Source organism: Pseudopodoces humilis, chromosome 3 (assembly GCF_049639895.1).
Source record: "Pseudopodoces humilis isolate 2021_Gansu_Grassland_sample_001 chromosome 3, ASM4963989v1, whole genome shotgun sequence".
NCBI classification, from domain to species: domain Eukaryota; kingdom Metazoa; phylum Chordata; class Aves; order Passeriformes; family Paridae; genus Pseudopodoces; species Pseudopodoces humilis.
The window spans coordinates 57,919,846-57,934,345 of NC_142202.1; positions in this window are offsets into that span (position 1 = coordinate 57,919,846).

The window sequence follows — 14,500 nt, forward strand, 5'->3', positions numbered from 1 at the left end:
TTTGATAAGTAGAATAGACTGGTTTGCTCCCTTGCTTGCACTGTGTGTTATAATCTGCACAAGTTAAACTTTTGCATATCCATTGCTGCAGTGAGCAGTGCAGAGTACACGCAAGTAGTTAACGTCACCAAGTGCTATTCACTTGGCGGTGATGTTTTTTTATGGCACGTAATTATTCCCTGTAGTTTCACCCCAACATTTTTATTTTGCCATTGCATCATCAACCCACTTTTTTTTTCAGTTTATGTCATCAGGATTTTGACACCTTTGTATAGACACTGTATAAAGCAACTTCATGTCATGTTCCGCATTCATTTTAGCGCTTGATGGGGATATACAATCATGGGTGTAATAGTGACATCAGCCTGAGGCTCATTAAAATAAATGCCATCCAAAGCCAAGCTCTAGCAGCCTGCATAAGCCTATAATAAGCTTATACGGGGGTGGTTAATCCCCATTGTGGTTTGGTATAATGTCATAATAAAAAAGTGACATCAGGGGAAGGGCAGAAGGGGCAGTAAATGTGCTCTGCAGTGTGGCCAAGGGCTCCTGACATCCCTCCTCCTTCAGCAACGGCATGAGCAGAGCTGTGAATAGGAGTGAGCAGGTCCAGGTTGCAATGGAGGGTGACTGAAAATGTCTCCTCTCTTACCTGAGACTGAGCTACAGAGCCATGAACATCCCGGGGTGGCTTTCCTTAGTCAGGCACCGTGGATGTGCGCAGGCACACGGAAGGTGTGGAGCAACACATGACCCTTCGCTGGCTTTCTTCCCAAGGGTACAGCGTCACTGGACCTTGCAGGCCCTGTTCTCTCCTTGGGAGGATGTTTTCCATGAGAAACTTCTCAGAGTCAGGACTCCCAGTTTAGACCCCAAAACTCCTAATTTGTTGCCTGTATCCAAAGGTTTGGATGAGAAGGATGGGCTGCCCTTAGGGTCATCAAGGGCACCCAGGGCACCCACCCCAGGGGCTGGCACTGAGCAGGGCCATGGCTCAGGCTTCCTGCTCCCCAGGGATGAGTGCCAGTCACAGAGCCAGCACTGGGAAGGAGGGTGAAGCTCTAGACGGCGCTTTTGCCTCACACTCGGTTGAAGTGGCAGCTATAGTTGTTTTTTCTTGCTATTCTTTCAGTCAGGGTTAGATTTTTCTCTGAAAGCAGAGAAAAGCCTCAGTGTCTGGCATTTTGCCCTTTCTTTGTCAACACAATAGTATGGGTTTTCAAGTCATGTTTGGGAACCTGGGCACCTGGCTTCTGCTGAGACTTACTTGAGGCAGTGTTTTTGACATCAGGTTTGTGGGACAAGAATTAGAGACTTGGCTGCCTCCAATTAGATCCCTGAGTAGCCTGAATTTACAAGGAAGAAAATTGTCTGATAATTCTGAGGTTCTGATTGTTAGTCAAGTTCTGTGTTGGAGAAAGAGACCTGTGTAGACGTGGTCTAAGATGCAATTTCCTGATGGTTTTGGGCTATCATCTAGCAACAGCTTGATTCAGTTTGCTTCATCAGGAGAGTGAATATTTTTAACAATGCTTAGCTCTGTTTGTTTTTTCATGCCAGTGAAACAGAAGACGATATAGAACAAGTAATGTTGACAGCCATTACCAACATCACTATCAACAAAGATTTCTCCTGAGCCTTGATGACTAGGAGAAGAAAGCCGTACTACTCAAATATCTTCCAGCCTAAATGTACATACAAGGCCTGCCACCAAAGGTGATAAACCTAATATTTAGCTCAGGTTGCTTGTTCTAAGGACACATTTTGCAAGGAGAGGAAAGAATGACTAGTTCAGCACATTGGGGCTGATATTGGTCAAACACTGTCAAGCCTTGGTCTTTTTGTAGGCTGAGGTTGCTTCATTGAGTCATTTGAACTCCACCAGTTTCCCACACTAAGATCAGTGCTGTAACATCTGTGAATGTTTAGTTTTTTTCTTTTTTCTTTTTTTTTTAGTGGTTTTGTTCCTCTTTTTTTGTTTTAGATGTGTGGTAAAACATTGGAAATTTGTATAGTTGATGAAATCTATTCCTCATTCATTTGAACTGTTGGTATGTTTTTCCAGAGCATTGCCATATTATCCTAGAGCTAGAATTAGCTAAATTTAGATACTTGCTTTCTTAGGACCCAGCAATGGACCAGCACAGCTTCCAAATTGAAGATGCACGTGTTTGTGCCTGCAACAGTAGCTGGAGGCTGGTTAACCTCATTTGCAGAGTTCAGGTGTGGAGTTTCTTGTCATGAATACGTCTCACAGGGTCAGACTGAATCCTGTAAATTGACTAAGAACTCAGCCAGAGAGAGGAAAAGAGAATTTGCTGCCATTTGAACCTGTGCAGTACCAGCAGAGAAGTGCTTGAGCAGGGCACTGGCAGTCTCTCTGCACAGTGCAGCAGTGTGGAAAACAGGCCTGGCTCTATGCAGATTTGTAAGCAGTGGCACATGTCACACGGGATTAAGGACTCCTGGAAGGACATGCAATTTGTGGTGCTGCTCCCATTCTCCCTCCCAGCTGCCCTCAGTTCCCTGCTGGCCTCCTGCCTCCTGTGTAAAACTCCAGCTGAAATGGAGAGATGGGATGGGTGGCAGCATGCCAGCTGCCCGGGCATCAAGCACCGCTTATCTCTCTGACGGGCGCCCTGCCCTCCATCCCCGGGGTGACTCGCTTCTTCAGGCGCTCGTGCCTCCTGTAGCTAAAAGAACTCACTCCTGGAAAAATCTGTGCAAATATTGATATCACTGCCTTGTTTTTCAGCCCTTTTGAAGGTTGGCCTTTTTTTTGTGTAGGCAGGTTGGCTGCTGATTTGCCTCTATCATTACAACTTTTTTTGACTAGACAGGTGTGAGTAGAATTAATTTTTGCTTCTTCTGTCTTAAGGTGCTCAAGTATCTGCTCTAGGAAGAAAAACATTTGGAAATGCTTTGGAAAGTTAAATTTAAAGTTGTGGCCTAGGTTCTTAGTGCTGTCTGAAAACCAAGAAAACGCTCTGTCAAAAGATGTCGAAATGATTATTTGTTTCCACTTTGCTGAGTTTAATTTACAGCTGGTTTTGTGAGTTTCAACTGAAATCAGATTAGTTAACTTTAATCTGAAACTTGTGTCTAAATACTCAATGACCTAATTCATTAGCTATATTTTATCAGTATTTACTAAAAAATACCAGCAGTGATTTTATGAATTTTAAAAAGAATAGGATTACATTGTCATAGGAGATACTGAAAACATTTTTGACAGTTTTTCACAAAGAAATTCTGTGCTTATTTAAAGACCATTTTGGGGAAAAATCTTCCTATAACAAATACTGATGTTGGATATTCAAATGAACTCACTTATTTGGCAGTAAAACTGGTCTAAGTGAATAAGAGTGCAAAATAAGTGACATGACTTTTGATTTCAGTAAGATTTTTCATAGTCTTATATGATGTTTTTTATTACCAAAGGAGGAGAAATATGGTCAACTATCACAAGGAGTTGATGCATAACTAATTAAGAAAGAAAAGCTGTATTCAAAAAAGAGTTATCCAAGTTTAGTTATCATACCAGGGAGATATTGCAAGTGAGGTCCCTGAGGTCAGTTCTCTGTCACTTCTATTCACTATTTCCATTAATGAGCTGGATGATGTAGTTGTATTTATAAAATGTGTGCGTGACACCAGGAGTTTGCAGGCTGTTTGTAGGACATGAACAGAATTAAAAATTATGTTGGAAAATGGAAGTAATTGTGCAAATCAATAAAACAGGAGCCAGTAAGATTTGTGCTAGAGGAAGAAGGAACCAAAGACAAAAATGTAAAGTGACTTTTCAGTTTCATTGCAGAAAAATGTGAAAGGTGACAGGTTCAAAGGAAAACTGAGTGAATCATCAGCACACTATATCTGTTTGGAAAAAAAGGTCACCTGAGTGATATTAGCAGAGGTGAAGTGTGTAGGATCAGAAGATTATTACTTCTTCCCAAGTTATGCTGATGAAGCTTCAGCAGGAATACTTTGCATTAATTTTGGGCACTGCATACTGGAGCTGGCAAACAAGCTGAATATGGTTCAGGGAACAGCAGTGGGCATGACAAGAGATTCAGAAACCTACAAAAAATGTGCAAGGGATTGGAACTGTTAGTGTAGAAGAGGAAAGGATTGGGAGACACAATGGGGATGCTTAAGGTTTTTACAAAAAGCAGGAAGTAAGGCAGCTCTGTTCAGTAAAATCTATGCCCATGTTATTTCATTACAAAGCTTATCTATTATTTTTTCTCTCTCATGGAAAAGTTCAGTTTTATCTTACAACAGTGTCATGGAGCAAAAAAAATGTATTTCTGGGTTCATTTAAATTATATGATCATATATTTCCTTTCATTCTCTTTGTTACGTGTACTATTATTAGAAGCCTTTTTCTTCCTCTAAAATAGCATTTGTAAGACTCACGTAGATCAGTGTTGGTTCATAACAACCATTCTTTGAGAGGAAAATTGCAGTGAAAATGTTTTATTCATTATCTCCTCTGTCATAAATCTCTAGCTGGAGCAAAAATCCTGACCCTGAATCTTTCTCCAGAACTCATGAGCCCATGGCTATTCAGTTTTTGTAGTGCTTCTCCAGTGATTTATGGCATGACCTTGGGTAAATTGAACCTCCACCTCAATTTCCCTGTCTTTAGCTGAAGATACCAATATTTCTCCTGTGGACAGCCTGAGAGTTAATCTGTGTAAGACTGTCTTGACAATGTCCAGTCCTCAAGCAGAATCTTAAAAGTTTAGCTGTCACATACCTATGACTCAGTAGTTGAAAGGTAGTCTGTATTTATGGTGGGACTAAGTTTTGAGGGTTTGGGGATTTTTAAAGTATTTCTGTAAAATCATTTTTTTCAGTCTTATGGCTTGGAAAGGCAATTTTGATTATTTTATTTTTGGGGCTGGCACTACCAGGCATGAGAGGAAAAAGCTCTGGAAAAGGCCTTTGTTTGTAAAGGTGGATTACTCAGCTGTAGTTGGACACTATAACTTATTACAGTTCACTCTCCTGGCAGCTATAATAGTAGAGCAAGCTCCACTGGAGCTCAAAAAATTTGGAATGGGAGTCTGGCCAGAAAAACTGAAAGCCTTGAAGTATGTTCCATGGCAAGGAAAGAGAGGTTACTTATCCCCTAAGGTTTCTTGCATCCAAAAGTGATAATTACCATCTAAACAGAGAGAAAAGATAAATGCTGAATAAGCTGGCAAGAAAAGGACCCAAGTTTCTGTCCTCTACAAACAGGAATACCTGCTCAGTGCATATGATGGTGTCTCAATTTGATAACAGAACAGAAATGTGTTAAGAAGTCATTGAGGAGACCCTGATTATTTTACAGAATGTGAGATAATAATGTCCTATCCATAGCTAGGGGGGTCATGCTGCAAATCCAGTATTTATCTCAATTGTAAGCACTCTCTGATTAAGGAGTGGAAGTATCTTTACTTCGAAACAGGACCAATAAAAGCTGTGACCACACAGACTTCTGAAAAATATGCAGACTTATATGATGACAGCAGGTAGAGGATGGTATTTCTGGTGGGTCCTAACCTCTGCACCTTCATTTCATTAATTCACTGAGCCATATGTTTTAATGAAAATAATACTGTGGTACATTATTACCACAGGGAAATGTCTCACTATTGAAGAACTTGGCCTTTTCCCTGTCCATTTCTCTTCTTTTGTGATTCCAGTTGGTGAATTGTTTGTTAGGTGCTCACATTTTTTCTTCGTGGGGGACTCTTTCTCCACAATTCAGAATTAAGAAGGTTTCTCTTCAGGAGATTAGGTAGTCCATGAACACAACCATTTGGTGAACAGGAGGGAAACAATAGCCAGGAAATTACACCATGTTACCATATTTTGGTTTTGTTATTTTCCCTACCCTCTCCCGTTCCCACAAACTCTCTGAAAGCACCAAATCTACTCCAGGGTGTTAGTCTGAGAAATCACTTTTTGCTTGCTAGTAAAATGTATTTTCTCCATCAGTGTTTTAGTTTCATGCTGCATAGAGTACATGTGGATTTTATGGCACATACAATGAATAATCCCACCAACCATTCAAATAATTTGGTTTTGGTGTCAAATGTCGGAAGCTGGACATTTTTTCTAAAGGAGTTGCTGATGCACAGCTGAGTGCACACAATCAGTGCATTTAATTGTCCACAGCGTGCTGCATGCTTGTCCCTGAGAAGGCTACAAAGTGCTGGAGTAGTTTTAGGGGCAACTTTCATCTCACACCCCTTACCCAGACCAAGCCCCTGTCAACTTCAAAATGTAGAAGTTCTGCAGAGTTGTTTTGGAGCTTCACTGCTGGGCAAGCCTTGCTGGAGTCCATGTGAGCTGCTGGGCTCCCCTGCTCTGGAATACCCTGAACGAGGACTCCACTTTACCTCTGCCTGGGTTCTGGCAGCTGGGAGGTGAGACTTTGGAGGGTCGAAACCAGAAGGAGCCCCAAGAGGCTGGGTCTGAGCAGCGCTGGCCCCTTGCCCAGCTCTGTGCAGGCACAGCCCTTGCAGGGTGCCCCTGGGGCGCTGCCCTTGCGCTGCCAGGGCTGCAGAGTCAAAGCACAACTTTGGAGTCTGGCTCCTCAGCCACTGGTGCCTCGTGTAGGTCATGCTGACAGCACCTATTGTTCTGGAGCATTTGAAGGGCATCCAAGTTTTGGCATCATTAGATTATTGCCATGGTGCTCAGGCTGCAGAGCCTGTACAATAAAAGAGGTTTTACTTTATGTTCAATCACTATTAGCTGTTATCTGCAGCTTTCATCTAGTCTCCATTAATGAAAGAACAAATAATTCCAGGGACTAAATAGATGTTTGACCATTCAAATATATGCAAAGTGATACGATTTATAAATGGGAGGAAGTTGTTTTGCAAGCCTAGAATTCCATTTGCTGTGGAATTTCCATTTAACAGTGTGAATCCAGTTGAATCCTGAAATATTACACTTAAGAGAGCAGGTTTTGTCATACTTCAGCTCCCTTTCAGCTGAAGTCTCCTAATGGCTGATATTTCTAAATGCCATTCCATTTCATTAGAGAGTAATTATCTGTTAATAATATTAACATTACTGCAAAGAGGAAAACATCAAGCTATCTCCATGATTTTGCTGATTGAAAAAGAAGGAATAGGCTTGAACTGCAACGAGGAAGATTCAGGTAAGACTTTGAGAAAACATTATGTGAGGAACTGAGAGGTCTGAAGGAACTGGGCATCTCCACCACCAAGCAGTGTTTTCTATTTTTGCAGCCAACAGAATATCCAAGACTTGCTGTTGCAGTCTCCTGGCAAGCAAAATGTTTTCCCTTTCATTGAGTCTGCACATGGCATTCTTCAAAGCGAGGATATAGAAGGCACAACTGGCACAGCCAGGCAAGTGTTGCTGCAGCGGAGCCGATGATTGCCAAAGGATTGCATCACAGCCAGGCTTTCCAGCACTTCCAGCCCCGTGGCAGGCTTGTAGCTCTTGGATCTGGAGGCACCGCTTTCCTGGCGCTGCTCCTCAGGGTCAGAGTGGGCGGTTTCGCTGAGGGCCAGGAATGTGACTGCAGCTCAAGGATCCCCAACTCCGCGCTGGTGAGGTGTTTTGAACTGGCTTGTTTGAGGTGAATCAGGAAGGGCTCAGTAGCTCTGGCACCGGTGCTGGACTCCTGCTGTACCAGCACAACTGAGCATTTGTCCCCTGTTTTCCCCCTTTTCCTCCCAGGCCGATGCATTATTCTCTGTTTATCAAAACTGCCTTATTTACAGAGGCTTGGGCAGAGCTAAGTCTGGGTTTTCAAAACTGCCTTATTTACAGAGGCTTGGGCAGAGCTAAGTCTGGGTTTTGTCACAGCTGAAGAGCAGCTGCAGAGTATCCTTACAAACTCCCCACCCCGAGAGCTGAGGCACCAAAGGGTGAAGGTAAAAACAAGCCCAGATGTTGCCTGAGTGTTTGACTTCTTCTGAGTGAGCCATCACTCAGCTTTCAGTGGTGGGTAGGCAGCTGTCAGAATTTGTGACAAATCAGAGGGGCAATTAGCTCTAATTCAAGTTGCTATGGAAAAACTGATGTTGGGGGAAAAAGTAACCTGGACCAAATAAACTTTCTGCAGGGCAAGAAACTGCAGTGCTAGTGAGGTTAGACATGCACTCAGCACGTGATGGAAGAAAGGAAAAAAAAGCCAAGTGCGTTTTGAGAGGGGCATTTTGAGGCATCAGGTGATGGAAGCAAGAAACAGGGACCTTTCCCTCTCTGCAGCCACTGGGGTGAGCCTGGTCCTGAAAGGCTGGAGGGACCCTTCACTGATGGGTGGATTCCACAGAGGGTGTCAGAGAGCTAAATACATCCTTTTTAATGGCAGCTGCTTAGCTAGAGAGTGAAAAGGAAGCAAATATGTATATAATACTCAGATGGTGACAATGGACATTTTCTTTTTAATGCAAGAAGGTATAAATAGCGGGAATGAGATGAAAATGAGAAGCAAAACTTGGGCTACATGTAAATGGAAAAATCATAACATTGGGATTATGGGATCATCTCCCCAGGGTAGTAGTGAAAGCGTGTAGTTTAGGACTTGAAGAACCAGACAGAGAAGGAGCACGAGGCACCACGTTGCAGGGAACAGTCCTGTCTTTTGCACTTGAATTTCCTCATAAGGCTCCTTTGCCACCACTTCTCCTTGAGGATCTGAAGGAATATTTAATGTGGACAGCTCAGCCAAACTGCAGCTTTGGGAATTCTTATCTATCCTGAAAGTCTTATCTTTTATTTCAGTTATTTAGATTTGCTGACTTCCCGTCTACAGCGCTTATCCAAGTTTATTGTTCAGTTTTACTATTCCTTGCTTAACAATTGCTCCTTTACTCTTGACGGTGCTTCTTGAGTGATTTCTCTGTTTATCTTTACCACCTTGTTCAGGTGTTAGAAGTAACATGCTAACCTTGGAGGTGTCTCAGCAATCCAAAGATGCAAATTTCTCCCCGCAGATTTGCTGGTTTTTTTTACTTGCATAACAAACTTTTTACTTGCAGCACAGTTCTGAACTAGATAGGATTCTTGCATTTCTCTACTCATATAATTTTATCCTAGTTTGCATAACTTTTGGTTTAGCTTTTTTTTGGGTTTTTTTTTTTGGTTTGGTTTTTTTTTTTTTGATTGGTTGTTTTCTTTTCTCTGCTCCTTTTTAGGCAAAAAAAGGGTTAATTAGCCTCAGTAAAACATTGACAGTCACTGGAGGCTCCTGCAACTGAGATGAAAAACAAGACTGCACCTGTATGCTGGCAATTCCAGATAGATTCTGGTCAACTATTTTTCTCTCCTGCTTTGTTCTGCCAGCTGCCTCAGTGCTTTGGATGCAGGTGGAAGGATGGACTTTGCTATCTATAAAAAAATTAAATGGTGAAGACCAACTTCCATCTCACCTCCCCAGGGATCAAAGTGATTGCCACAGAACACAGCAAAGCAGGAAGCAGGCTGCACATGGTCTCCATGTGAAAGAAATAGGCTGAGAAATTTTTCCTTTTTTGCCTCCCTCCTTTCTTTCTCACCCTCTTTTTATTTTTTATTTTTTTAATTTTTTTTTTCCCCAGAAGAGACAGAGAAAGCATGGAAGGAATCCCAAACTGGTTGACCATAACTGAAGGAACAAGGCATCACTGTATAGTACACACCCTGCAGTATCACTACTGCAGATCCTCGGTAGAGGAGCTATTGCAGCTCCTCCAATAAGCAAAAGAAAGGCAAAAGATTGCTTGGGAGCTCTGGCTGTATGTCTTGATGTGTGCCTATGAAAGAAGTTCTCCCAGAAACTGTGTAGCTTTATATCAAAATATGCTCTTGCATGATGAAAATGAGTAGTCCCACCTACCTATGAAGGTTTTTTCACTGCCTGTTGCAAGCAGCAGAAAACACATGGACTCTTTGAAGGTGCCAGATCTATTCTTACATCAATATTTTGTTATTAAATAATTCTCCTAGCAGCAAATTTTGCTTGTCACAATAGGAAATTCTGGGGGTTGTGTTATGCTGTGCCTTACAGTCAGTCTCTCTTTGACATTTTTGAGTGGTGCTGTGATAGAAATGAACAGGTAAAGAGCAGTAGTAAGATCTGAGATATTTAAATGTGAGTGAAACATAAGACTTCCAGAATAATAGTCTCCCTAAAGGGCTTTCAGCAGGGAGAAAACCCCAAAATATCCACTGGGAGAGTTAATGCACTCTTTGTGTGGGTTTTGAAAATGGTATCAGAAGGAAAAGACATCTGATTTTTCCCCTCTCTTTCCACTGATATGAACAGATGCTTAATTTAGGTTGTTTTCTTGGGTTGTTTTTGTACATCACATCTCTACAAGCCCACGCCTTCAAAGTGCCATTCAAAAAAAAAAAAAAAAAAAGAAAGAAAAAACCAACCAGAAGTTGCTAAATGGAGATCAGTGAGTTACAGCAGCTGAAATTAACCCACATGCATATTGCAATGAAGTGTGTGGGGACTTTGGAGGAGGTAGTTGGGTTGGGTTTCTGTAATTTTATTTTGAGCTGCCTATGACCTTCTAATGCTAATCTGCCTTTAAACAGTGCATATTTATGTGTGTAACATGGGTAGCTGGCTACAAAATAACACTTGGTATTAAGAAAGATTAACTACATCTCACGTGTCAGGGCATGCAGTACCCAAAAGAAGGTTTTTGTCTCTTCTCCACCACTGCAGAAAATACTAACCTGGTTTGCAGGTAGTTCTTGCCTGTCCCTAGAGCAGCAGGTACCACTACCTGTGGTGTGTGTGTGCGAGGCAAAATAGGACAAGAGCTGGATGGAGGATCTTACCTGCTGTAGTACATACACAGTGTGCTCCTGTGCCTCTGCTGTTTGGCCTTTGTGACGTGCAGAGCCAATGCCACCCTCACCTTTTTGCAGGAGGTCTTGCCAGTGCTCGCTTTGCACCACCACTTCCACAGGCAGTCACAGGACAGCACTTTGTCTCACGTGTATCCTGCAGTCCTACCTGGGACTGCCCAAGGGTGCACGTGAGGTGATGCTTTCTGCTGCAGAGAGAATCAAAGTCTGTAATATCTTTGCATTAGCAAAACCATTGATCTAAGAGGCTGTATCAGGCAGTCTAATAAAAATATTGCTCTCCTCGTAAACCTTGTCTGACTCTGTAGTAAATGAGTTACTTTTCCTGATAGCTGATGACAATTTGCTTGGTGCTTGAATGGGTTTCTGAACTTTCTATCCACACCGTGAAGTTTTATCTTGTGTTTGGAAGAATATTGGCATCATTAAGATAAATGGCTCACTGTTTCTCTTTGGTCATAAAGCACTTGGTATCCTATTCATACTCCTTGTTTTCCATCCAGATGCATTAGTAATAGTTAATTTTGTCTTAAAAAGGATGAATTTAAGGTTATGTTTAGTGTCTGCATTTTTAACCAGAGGTGCTATTTGTAAATAGGCGATTTTACACTGTTGTGGGCTCATACTTGACATAACTTTCAAGTTATTTCAAGTTGTTCTCCAAGGCAGACATGTGTTCAGTATAAGTGCTGTAGTCTGTGTAAAATGGTGGAGCTGAAACCTGAAATACTCTAATCTGTCAGCAAATAGTGGTAACAGGAGAGTGAATGCTCATTGCTTGAACAAATGAGCAAGATTTTACCTCAAATGGACTGAGCCTGAAAGGCAAGTGTGATTTCCTGAGGAGAACTTCTTTCTTGCTTTTTAGATGCCAAACTCTGGATGGGTCCAGTTCGTGGAGAAGGCCTAAGCTGGAGGCTCTGTTGTTTTGCTGTTAGCTTTTCCCTTGGCAAAACTTTGGGTTTAATCCACATTTACTGGGTTTGGATGTGGGGATGGGCTGGGAATAGCATCAAAAGTGTGTTTTGTAGTGTGAATGCAGAAATGTTCCTGGCATGCAAGTGGTACTGGCCATGTCCGATGATGAGGAGGGGTTTGATACTCCACCTACTGAGCACACTAATGGATTCCCTAGTTTAGCCCTTTGTGCTTTACACATTTTCGTCTCTCCTATGAAATATTAAGGTTTTTTTCTAGGCAGAAATCCTGGAGCTACTAATGTCATCCTTGACACACTGAAAATGAAACCTGATCGTTCAGTCTTGGATCCCTGCAGAAACTTACACAAGACTTTTTGTGTAATGAAATACCTCGTTACCGTACTGCAACGAAACTGTGTTCAGCAGTAATAACCAAATCCATAGGAATGTACAAATGCCACAATGCTGATTTGCAATATTAGAAATTACATAATGACTTAACATAAAGGGGCTACCATAGCTCTTTGAATCCTAAAATAAGAACAAATGAAGGTGTCAAATCACTTTCCCTGCCAAAGGTTTGTTTTGACCATCAGAAGACAGCAGTGCACAACCATTACTTATTTTCTTTAACAGTATTCACCTCTGAGGCTTCCTTCCACGTGGGAAAAGTATTAATGATATGATATGACATGATATATTAGATATATGTTATATCTAAGTGATAAGAAGCTGTATTATCTTTCAGTCCCAAAGTACAGAGGTTTCTGAAGCACTGAAACAGTACAGAAGTGCTGAAACAGCAGAGGTGTTTCTGAAGAGGTTTCAGAGACCTCATCCCTATCTTTGCTCTAGTTGCAGCTCCCTTTTAATGCTACTGAACTGTTGCAGTTGCCTTAATATGATCAGATATGAATACGAGGAATAAATGCTGATCTTCATGATGAACTAAGTGCCTGAAATATAAATAAGTGTGGTTAGTGAAGCTTTGCCTATATTAATATGCTTGCTCACTTTACCTGTGCTTAATGCAGAAGGGCATTCTGCATATCTGTTCAGTAAAGGCATTTGCATCTTTTCAATTACTTTTCTTAAATGTAAACTATTGGTGTCAAATGTTGCCCATCTTTTGAATAATCAAAAGGTAAAAGTTATCATTTAAAGTATAAATTAAAAGATCATTAAGGCTTGGGAGTGCAGTACTTCAAAGTTGAGGGAGTCAGAACTGAGGTTTGACATGCAATTAATTCTCCCTCCCCTCACTCCCCACTTTTCTGTATATTCATTACAATACTAATCTTAATTACACAGTCACATTTATGTGTGTGCACACACTCATGCACATATTTACACCTGGCTCCTAGCCAGGAATTCCCTTTGCTTCCAGCTTGCCTTTACACCCCCCTTGCCCCGCGTCCCTCCGCATTGGTGTTGGGTAACCTCGTCCTTGCCCTGCAGCAGGCTTGGTGTGGAGCAGCAGGAGGGACCAAGGCACCGGTGTGACATGGCATCGGCCCGACAGCCCAGAGCAGGGTGGTGGATGCAGCCCCTTCCCCTCAGAGGGGCGGTGTCTCCTGCCCAGGAGAGGATCTGACAAACAGAGGAGAAGAGCTCCTGGTGCTCCTGTGCCAAATGAAATGCGCAGAGGACATGACTTGGTCAAGTTTATATGAATCCTCATAGGAATAAGAGTCACAAATCACACTCCTGCCTAAAATTTGGAGTCCCCAGTCCACAGCGTAAAGCCAGGAGAGTTTCTTAATTGAAGCCAATATATGAATATTTAATCTGGTTATTGTGGTTTGGGACCAAATGACAGTGGGGAGCCTAAATGGGTTTTTAATCACAGTATATGCAATGCAAAACAAAAAGTCAGTTAAAGTTCACAGACTCATGCTATGCTAACTAGGCCTACCAGGGCAAGGAAAAACGAGTTTTCCTCAACCTCATTCTCAGAAAGGGCTGAACTGTTTTTGCTATAACTTTTTTTTTTTTTTCCTTCGACATTTCTCTTTGTTTGTTTTCCATTCTAGAGTGTGTGCTCTAGTCATTCTCCTACCTGTGGTTAGTGTTATTCAAAGAAGACACACTGTAACTGAAACTCTGAGTTCCCTCCAGCTAGCCCTGTACCACCTAGATTGTCTGAGAATCCTGAAAATAGTTAAAAATAAACATGTTTTTCAAAGTGGACAAGGCTGCATTACTAAAATCAGAGAAAAAAATCTTAGCTAAGAAGAGTTTGGATTTTCATCAGAGCCATGTACATGGCTAACTACCCTGAAACATGGTGATAGTGTATGTAAATATTTTTCTACTGAAGAACATTCACCAGGTACATTTTTGGCTGAATATCAGAAATTTTGTGGTGGGGGATGATTGTGCAAGGTGTATGAAGATGCAGATGGTTCAGTCTTCCCTGTGTGTAAGAGAAGCATCTGACTGAAGTGCCATGTCTGCAGCCCAAGTTATGATTTTTTTTTTAAATCTTAAGCAGTGGTTTGCACAAGCCTAAAATAATCAGGGCTCAGACTATTCATGTTTTGCAATATTTTTAGCAGCCAATAAGTAATCAGTGTGTCTTTTTTCGCACAACCTAGATGAACAATTCTGAAAAATAAAGCTGTGTCACAGATTACACCAGTCCCAATGAGAATGCAGCAGTTGTGCAGCCCTGAAAGCTGTGGATTCTCTGAAACTCGAACCACGGTGGGAGGCCAGACATTCACAGGATGTCCTGG